General features: G+C 39.5%; 1 pseudogene; it reads right to left on the bottom strand.

Annotated features, from left to right (window-relative positions):
* Positions 1-1900: 1900 nt before the first annotated feature.
* On the bottom strand, positions 1901-3709 carry LOC135269212 (soluble calcium-activated nucleotidase 1-like; annotated as a pseudogene).
* Positions 3710-10500: the final 6791 nt, after the last annotated feature.

The following is a 10500-nucleotide window of genomic DNA, read 5'->3' as shown; positions in this document are numbered from 1 at the left end:
TTTTTTTCTAAAGCAATCAAGGGTGGTTTTCGGAGAAGACAGTGTTACTCAACTTAACGATAACCCACAACCTTTGAACCAACTCAGAAATGCCCTTTTAAAACTGTAGCGTAGGTATGTAATGTAAAGTAATTGCTTTTTAAGTAAACATTAATTTAAACAGCCAAGCAAATGTAGACCCTATTAAAATAATGTCCTCAGAAGCTACCAAGTTATTGTAACTATGCTGCTGTTTGTTCTCATATTTTTGAAACTCATTTCTGGTCATTTCTTTCAGCATCTAAAGCCTGATTTTTCTCATTCAATGAATACATTCTGAGTGTCTAGCATATTACAAACTTCGCACCAGGGACTGGTGAAGAGGTTATGGTTTTTAAACCCCTAGTCTCAGAAAGGACACAGATACATAAACACTTATTAAAAGTAAGAGATCCAGATAATGAATTTCTAGATAATCAAGTGATTTTAGGCCTGTATACAGTTTGAAAGAAATTCTTTACAGCAACCAAAAAGTAAGCAAATTAACTTTTTTTTTTTTTTTTCCCCCGAGATGATGTCTCACTCTGTTGCCCAGGCTGGAGTGCAGTGGCATCATCTTAGCTCACTGGTACTACAGGCATGTGCCACCACACCCAGCTAATTTTTTTGTGTGTTTTTAATAGAAATGGGGCTTCACCATGTTGGCAAGGCTGATCTTGAACTCCTGACCTCAAGCAATCCACCCACCTTGTTCTCCCAAAGTGCTGGGATTAAAGATATGAGCCACTGCAATGGACCTGAAACTGACATCTCTCCTCCAGCACCTAGATTGTGGTTTTCAGACACCTTTCCAACAAGAAGAACCAAAGCTTTTAGGAGAAATGGCTGATTCAAGGTGTGGGACAGAAAATATAAAAGAAGAACATGAACTATCTTGTTATATGAGAGGCAAGGAAATATCAAATACTATTGGGGTCATCTCAAAATGACTCACAAGGGCCTGCTTGAAAGGCTTCCTCCTTACCACCTCACACCTGTTAGAATAGCTATTATCAGAAAGGTGAAAGATAACAATGTCGGTGAGGATGTAGAAGAAAAGGAACCCTTAAACTGTTGGCAAAGTGTAAAATGGTACTGCTGCTGTAGAAAACACTATGAACTTTCCTCCCAGAATTAAAAACAGAACTATCATATGACCCAGTAATCCCATTAATGGGTATATATCCAAAGGAATTGAAGTCAGTATGTCAGAGAGATACTTGTAGAGAGTATCTGCACCCTAATGTTTATCGCAGCATTATTCACAATAGCCAAGATAGGGAATCAGCCTCAGAGTCTGTCAGTGGATAAAAAGATAAGGAGAGTATGGTATATATACACAATGGAATACTATTCAGCCTTAAAAAAGAAAATGTTGTCATTTGTGAGAACATAGATGAAACTAGAGGACATTAAATTAAATACACCAGCACAAAAAGACAAATACTACATGATTGCATTTATATGTATGTCTTAGTCTGTTTCATATTGGTATAATAAAATATCACAGAGTGGTAATTTATCGACAACAGGGTATGCAGGATGGGCTGGGCAAGTGAAGGGTCGGGTATGCTGGTCAGCGTGTCTGGTTACGGTGGTTATCTTTAACAATGGGCCACCTGGTGATCTGCCTGGCTGCAACATAAGTGTAAATCAGTTGTGCGGCATTCTTTACCTGTGTGGGACACTCAACAACCTTGGTTATCTCCTAAGGCCGGTTTCTGGGATTCTTTAATCAAAAGGCATGATTCAAACATTACGGCCTGAGGGGGGTAATAGTGTGGGTTTTGTGGAGTAGGGATGTGTGAAAGAATGCTCTGTTGATAAAGGCTGAAGCCAAGCCCTGGTCCTACTGTGTCTCGGAAAAAGGCAACCATTTTCTTTAGTTTTGTATCCACTAGCCAAGAACTCAGAAACCTGTATAAACTTGCTTGATCAATTGTTCCTGCTTCCTTGTGATCTGTTCTGCCACTGGGAATGGATTTGTCAAGTACATGACTTTGCTTTGTGGGATAAGATTTGGTGATTCTAAGAAAGGAATTTACTTTTATTAAAAATAGGTAAATAATTAAAACTTCAAAGTGCTGCCCAGCCATAGAAGTTTCCTGAAGGAAGAAAAGAGAGAGTCATTAGCCATATGAGCTGGAGACGGTTTCATCTGAGGTGTGGGAACAGATGAGCGTGTGCTCTTTCCTGTGGCAGGTGTGGGTAAATGTGTCCCCCCCAGGGGCCTGCCCTTGCTCACAGCCCTACAGTGTCCTGCAATGTAAACATTTTCTTTTCCAAGGATCTGGTGGGGTGGACATAAAGTCCAAGACTCATGAAGTAGGAAGGAAAGGGAGTGACCTGGGAGTTCCTCCTCAAACTCTTCGTATTTCCAGGGTGGGGCACAGCGTTTCACACACAGTAGGAGCTCCAGGAATACCTATGTGAACAAAAGAACAAAGGTAAAGAGAAGAAAGGGAGGTCAGATGGAAGAAGGCCCATGGCCAATTCAACACGGAGGCTCCCCGTGGAGATGCCTGCAGTGATCAGTGTTTACCACCAGCTGGCAGCACAGAGGAACGTTCTGGCCAGGGCAACCTCGAAGTTCCTGAACCTCTGCCCCTTTCCTCAGCCTGGGACTGGACCCCCTGTTTTGGAGATCTTTAAACCATCCATACACCTCACGTTCCAAAACCAAAGCAGAAGTACAGTCCTTTGGCATTTATAAAATGTGAGTTCCAGTGTAGCTTAAAGCTGCCCACCCCTCAGCCCTGCTTCATGTTGAAATTTGTAAAATTTAAATAAATTCTGTTCCTTCATGCTTGACACTTGGATTTCGGTGTCTGGCAGAGGACGAGTCCGTCGAGAAAGACCGTGATGCAGGTGGCGATCTGGCCGCTGCCCTCTCCTGACTTGAGGGCCACGAGGATCTGCTCGTCGGTGTTGGAGATGAACTTGAAGAATGAGAAGCCGTGCGCGGGGTCCACTTCCCCACGTGGATGAGGGAAATGTAGTCCTGGGTGATGCTCGCTCGCCCGGGAGTCCTGGCTGCACCGCTGGGGGCAGGACCGGGCCTGCAGCGTTCTGAGCAGGTGGACTAGGGGTGAGGCAGCCTGGAATCGGTTTCCACGGCGGCCCTGGGAGCACTGCAGCTGCGCACCCGGTTCTTGTGGCCTGCGTCTCACACACTCCGTGTTCTGTCACCATGTCCCCTCCTCGTCCAGGCTGCCCTCCTACAGATAACCTCCACAGCCAGCCACTGCCATGACACCCCTCTCCACCATCCCATCACCTTCGAAGAGAATTACCCGGGGCCTTGCTGCCTTCCATCTGATAGGTGACCCTTGTCCCGTCGTCCACAGAGTAGAGTTTCCCACCGAAGACGTTCAGATCCAAGAGTTCCACACCCCTCCCCACTTTCCGCCAGGTGGGACTCGAGGAGGCAGTGGTCTTTGTCTCATTTCACCACCCCTGTCCCTGCTGTCTGATAGGGTTAGGTAGCCCCTTTTCAGGTAACTGAACCTCGTGTTTTCCTCTTGGGCCCTAGACTCTGTGTCCAGGTCGGCAATGGCTGTGATTGGATATCGAATCCTACCTGGTGTCCTCTGGCAGGCAGCCGGGGGTAAGTGTCACTCTGCACCGCCTTGGTGATGAGCACCAGCACAGGAAGGCCCTGCACCCTTATCTGGAGGGAGCACAGACTCATTCCATTCCAGGTGGGTCAGGCATTACACTGAAGGGCAGGCAGAACCCGGTAGAACAGGGCCGATGACTTCCGCCCTTAGCAGACTCGCCTGGCCTGAGTTACGTATCTTGAGAGTAGTGATGGCTACACAAATCAAAACATGGAATAACATTTCATGGAACCATATACACACACACAAATAGATGCCGATGGAAACTGGCGACATGAGAATAACGTCTATGCTCTGGATGACAGTATTGGACCACTGTCAATCTCCTGATTTCGATTCAGTCATACAGTTATACAAGAGATCACTATTGGGGAAGCTAACTGAAGGGTACAGAGGACTCTGGATTATTTTTGCAAATTTCCTTGAGTCTATGATTATTTCCAAATAAGATGTTTTAAAAAGTCAATGAGAAAATGAAAAATAAGAAATTTACAATGACTTTTTCTTCAACGTTTTGTCCTTCGAGTGTAATCTAATTATTATAATCATCATTATTACTCATGCATTGTGTACAGGAAGCACTTCTCTTATTAAAGTATAACTCGGAACTCTCGGAACTTGTCACTGGAAGACACTCCACAGAGGCAATTTGGCTGACTTAAAAGCCACACCTGTTTGCAGTAGGACTTTGCTTAATTATAGATTTTTTGCAGATTATAGCTTGATCTGCAGATTATAGCTTGATCATAGCTGATTATAGCTGATTGCAGGAGTGAGCTGCTCTCTCTTGAGAGGTCAAACTTGACTTACAGTTATATATCAAAAAAAGTGAGGAGTGAATATACTTTGAAAAGGCATGTTTAAAACACCAGTTTCCCCATGATTTTTATTGTGCAATATAACATACATACAGAACAGTTGAAAAAACATAAATGAAGAACACTTTAAAAATGAACACCAGTTTAATTAACCTGTTTAAAAAAAAAAAACTGTGATTTTATCTAAGTACCCCAGAAATCTCTCATATTCTTCTTTCTTTTTAAAAATAGCTTTATGAATATATGATTTACATACCATAAAATTGACCTAAGTGTAACATTCAGTGGTCTTTAGTATGGTTATGGAGATATGACCACAATCTAATTTTAGGATTTTTTCCATGACCGCGTAAAGAAATCTCATGCCCTTGATCAGTCTCCATTTCCCATCCACGCCTCCACCGTTGTCTCTGATAACCGCTAATCTACTGTCTCTGTGAATTTGCCTATTCTGGGCATATCATACAAATGGAATTATATAATAGGTGGTATTTTGTGTCTGACTTCTTTCACTTAGCAGAATTTTTTGAGATTCATCTATGTTGTAGCATGTATCAGTAATTCCTTTTTATTGCCAAATAGTATTTCATTATATGGATGTATACATTTTATTTATCCACTAATTGATGCACATTTAGGTTCTCTGCACTTTAGGGCTGCTATGAGTCATAGCCGAATGAACATTCATGTGCAGGTTTTTGTGTGTGTGGACACAGGCTTTCAGTTCTTTGGGTGGAGACCGAGGAGTAGATTGCTAGATCAACAGAAGCTCTAACATGTTGAGAATCCGTGAAACTTTTCAAAAATTTATCAACAACAATGTATGTTGGTTCCTATATTTCTACCTCCTCAGCAACACTTGGTATTACCTGTGTTTTTTCTTAGAGCCATCCTAATGGATGTGAAGTGGCATCTCATTGTAGTTTGAGTTTCTATCATGGCTAATGATGATTAACTTCTATTCACGTGCATTACGGACCATTTATATATCTTCTTTGGAAAAATGTCTGTTCAAATCCTTTGATTGTTTTATTTATTTAAAGATAGGAGTCTTGCTATGTTGCCCAGGCTGGTCTAAAACTCCTGGGCTCAAGTGATCCTCCTCCCTCAACCTCCTGAATAGCTAGGGCTACAGACCTGCACAACTATGCCCGGCTCTCCTTTAATTATTTTTAGTTGGGTTGTTTTCTTATTATTAAGTTTTAAAGATTTTTTTTGTATATTCTTGATACAAGGTTCTCACAGATACATAATTTGCAAATATTTTCTCGCAGCTTGTGGGTTTTCATTTTCTTGATGGTATCATTTAAAATGCAAATGTTTTTAATTTTGATTAAGTGAAATGTTTCATTTCTTCTTTTGCTTGTGCTTTTGGTGTTGTGTCTACAAAATCATTGCCTGACCCAAAGTCACAGAGATATATTTTTCTAAAGTGTAGGTTGGTGCAAAAGTAATTGTGGTTTTTACCTTTAAAAGTACCCACAAAAAACTATGATTACTTTTGCACCAACCTACAAATGACTCAGATTTTCTTTATGTATTGGCTCTTAGGTTGGTATCTTTACAGCAGGCTGAGATCCATTAGCTGAAAGGCTGGCAGCACCAGACTTAAAATTACACACATACAATTGTTTTAAACATAGCCCCAATAAGCACATTGTTAGCCATTTAGGGCCTGATCTGCATACCCTATGAAACTGCTCAATATTTACTAACCACAGATAAGCTACGTGCCAGTGTTATAAAGATGCCAGGCTGCTGCTGTCCTTTGAATTCACTGACCCTGAGACTCGCTGCTGTGCTGCTGAGACAAGCAACCTTTCTTACCCGCTTTCCTCCAAGTTCCCTTGCTGTCCTCCCCTTCTGAATGGTGGCCCCTCTGAGACTCTGGATACTCTCCAGATGTGAAGGACTCATTCCTCCTGCTTACTTGCTGACGCAACACCTTACTGCATGTTGCTGCCAGTTCATCATCATATCTTTTTCTTCAATCAATCCAGAAATCCTTGAACTCACTCCCTACAGTTTTCCTCTAAAAGTTTTATACTTTTAGCTATTATATTTAGGTCTATGATTCATTTTGACTTAATTTTCGTACGTCAGAGGGATGGGGTACAATTTATGCTTTTGCATGTGGCTATTCGGGTGTCTCAGCACTGTTTGTTGAATACAGGATTATTCTTTACCCCACTGAATGATCTGGATATTTTGCTGAAAATCAATTGACCGCACACATGAGCTTATTTCTGGACTCAATTCTATGCTTACCTTTATGCCAGTACTACACTATCTTAATTAGTGTAACATTATAAGTTTTGAAATGGAGCAGTATGAGTTCTCCAACTTTGCTCAAGATTACCTTAATCTGAGTCCTTTGTGTGTTCATATGAATTTTGGGATCAGCATGTCAATTTCTGGAATTGAGAAAAGAAATTGCATTAAATCTGTCGATCAATTTGGGGAGTATTACCATCTAACCTTCTGATCTATGAACATGGAGTATCTTCCTCTTCATTTAGATGTTTCTTTTAAAAATATTCTGTAGTTTTCAGTGTACATGTTTTGTACTTCTTTTGTTACACTTATTCCCAAGTGTTTATTGTTCTTAATGACATTCTGAATATATTTTTTCTACATTTCTTTTTTGAATTGTTCATTGCTAACAGGTAGAAATGTAAGTGATTTTTATATATTCATATTGGTATCTGCAACTTTGCCTAACTTGTCTATTAGCTCTAGAAATTTTTTAGTAACTGTTTTAGGATTTTGTATGTACAAGATCATGTTGTCTGCAAATAGCTTTACTCTTCCTTTCCAACTTGATGACTTTATTTAGCCTAATTTTCCTGTCTAGAACCTTCAGTAAAATGTTGAATAGAAGTGGTGAGAGTAGATAACCTTATCTTGTTCTTGATTTTAGGGAAAAAGTATCCAGTCTGTTGCTATTGAGTATAATGTTAGTTTTGGGTTTTTCATAGATTCCCTCATCAATTTGAAGAAATTACGTTCTATTATTAGTTTGTAAAGTGTGTCTTTGGGTGGGGGGCAGTTAGTCATGATGGGGTATTAGATTTTTTTCCATTTTTTTTCTGCATTATAATTTCTTTTGAGACTTATGTAGTTTTTACCTTTTATTCTATTAATATGGTATATTAATTGATTTTCATGTATTAAATCAATCCTGCATTCCTAGGATAAATCCCACTTGATCTGGAAGAGTTTGTAGACTATCAATACTAATTTTTCTGTAAATGTTTGGTCACCAGTGAAGCCTTTGGGCCTATGTTTTTCCTTGAAAATACTTTAACTTACTGCTTCAGTCTCCTTTTCCTGTCATGGGTTTGCTCAGGTTTTCTATTCCTTTATAAGTACATTTTGGCAATTTGTGTTCCTCTACGAATTTGCCCGTGTTACCGAAATTATAGCTAATTTGTTGGCACATACTTGTTTGTAGTATTTACTTACAGTGCTTTTAAGATTTGTAGGATTGATGGTAATATATCCTCTTTCATTCCTGATTTTTTGTATCTGTGCTTTTTCTCTTTGTCTTGGTCACGATCTACCTAAAGCTTTGCCAATTTTGCTGATCTTTTCAAAGAACCAATTTTTGATTTTACTGATTTTCTACTGTTTTTGTTTCTTCTACTTCTTTTACTTCTATCCTGTTATTTCCATCTTTCTACTTGTTTTGGGTTTTGTTTGCTTTTCTTTTTCTAGATCTGAAGTTGAAGTCTTCGATTATTAAGACAATTCTTCTTTTCTAGTATAGCCATTTAAAGTTATAAATTTGCCCCATGTCTTCCTTTAATTGCATCCTACAGACTGTGCTCCTTTCTGATTAAAACTCTCACATTGGCCGGGCGCGGTGGCTCAAGCCTGTAATCCCAGCACTTTGGGAGGCCGAGGCGGGTGGATCACGAGGTCAAGAGATCGAGACCATCCTGGTCAACATGGTGAAACCCCGTCTCTACTAATACAAAAAATTAGCTGGGCACGGTGGCGCGTGCCTGTAATCCCAGCTACTCAGGAGGCTGAGGCAGGAGAATTGCCTGAACCCAGGAGGCGGAGATTGCGGTGAGCCGAGATCGCGCCATTGCGCTCCAGCCTGGGTATCAAGAGCGGAACTCCGTCTCAAAAAAAAAAAAAAAAAAAACAAAAAAAAACAAAAAAAAACCTCTCACATTACAGATACATGCTACTCTGACTCTTGTGATATTTTTCTCACTTTCCAAAACAATACATTTTAGTTTTCTTAAGGGACTTTATTTAGATGAAGTCCGTGTGTGTGTGTGTGTGTGTGTGTGTGTGTGTGTGTGTGTTTTGTGCTTTTTATCCAATATTATGTTTGGGCATTGGTGCATATTGTTAAAAGTAGTCTTAATTGGTTCATTTATATTTTTGTATTCCACAGAATGCTACTTCACTGTTACAGTGTATAATTTATATAACATATAAAGACATAATTTATCATTTCATTGTTGATGAACATTTGCATCGTTTCCATTTTGGGGCTAATGTGAGTAATGGTGTAATGTACATTCTTGTACATGTATTTTGAAGAACAGATGCACACATTTCGCCAGTGTTGAGACTTAGCTAAGAGTAGGATTGTTAGGTCACAGTACGTGTGTATTTTCTGTTTTAGTGTAGAATGCCACGTTACCTTTTAATGAAATTGAACTGCATTACACTCTCATTAGTGACGTATGAGAGTTTCCTTACTCCTGTATCAACACTTGGTACTTGCAGTTGTTTTAATTTTAGTTATTTTGGTGGGTATAGTGCTACCTCATTGTGGTTTTAATTTTCACTCCCGCAATTGCTAGTAAGGCTGGGCTCTCTTTATACAGTTATACACGATTTGGATATTCTATTTTGTGAAGTACCTGTTTAAAACTTTTTGCCCATTTTTCTTGTAGATTGTCTTTGTATTGATTTGTAGACGTTCTTCTATATTCTGCATAGAAATCCTTTGTCATATTTATGTTGCAAATACTCCATTCTGTGTGTTACCTTTTTACTCTTTCATGGTGTTGTGGGGAGTACAAATTATTCGTTTGGTGTAATTGAAAATTGCAGTAGTTTTTTTGTGTGTTTTGTTGAAAGAAATCCACCCTGTCCCAAGAATATAAAAATTTTCTCCTAAATAACTTCGAAAAGATTGATTGTCTTTTAAATGTAATCTTTAATTTATCCGAAATTGATTTTTGTCTGTGGAATAAGGAGTCCAATCTATTTTTCCAATATGAGTTCCCAATTACCCCAGCAAGTTTAGTGGAAACATTTATTCTTTCCCTGGTGATCTACAGTGTCACTTTTCAAGGGTTGGTGTATATGTGGATTTGTTTCCAGGCCTCTATCCCATTCCCTTGATTATTTTATTTACCACTGAGCCAACACTACGCTATCTTAACTACTGTAGCTTACCATCAGACTTTATATTTGATAGGACAAATCCTCTTTCACCTCCCACCTTGGTCTTCTTGAAGAATGTTTTATCTCTTTTTGGCCCTTTGCATTTCCTAATAAATTTTAGAGTAAGTTTTTAAGCTGTAAAAAAGACAAAAATATTCTGGGGGGTTTATTGAGACTATAATAAATCTATAGATCAGTTTAGAGTAAATTGATACCTTTATAATATTGAGCTTTCAATCTATGAACGTAATATAACTGTTCATTTATATATACACTTAATGTCTCTCAATAGAGGTTTATAATTTTCTCCACAGAGATCAGCTTTTGTTAGATTTATTTCTGAATATTTTATATTTTATGCGATTTTGTGTGTGTGTGTGTGTGTGTGTGTGTGTGTGTGTGTGTGTGTGACAGAGTTTCGCTGTTTTTTTGCCCAGACTGGAGTGCAATGGCGCGATCTTGACTCAATGCAACCTCTGCCTCCCGGGTTCAAGCAATTCTGCCTCAGCCTTCCGAGTGGCTGGGATTACAGGCATGCAGCAGCACACCTGGCTAATTTTGTGTTTTTAGTAGAGACAAGGTTTCACCATGTTGGCCAGGCTGGCCTCGAACCGCTGACCTCAGGTGAT

This window comes from Aotus nancymaae, unplaced genomic scaffold, assembly GCF_030222135.1.
Source record: "Aotus nancymaae isolate 86718 unplaced genomic scaffold, 86718_ANA_hifiasm-v0.15.2.pri h1tg000051l, whole genome shotgun sequence".
Lineage (NCBI taxonomy): Eukaryota > Metazoa > Chordata > Mammalia > Primates > Aotidae > Aotus > Aotus nancymaae.
The sequence above is the reverse complement of the archived record's forward strand: the minus strand, read 5'-3'. Positions and strand labels throughout refer to the sequence as shown.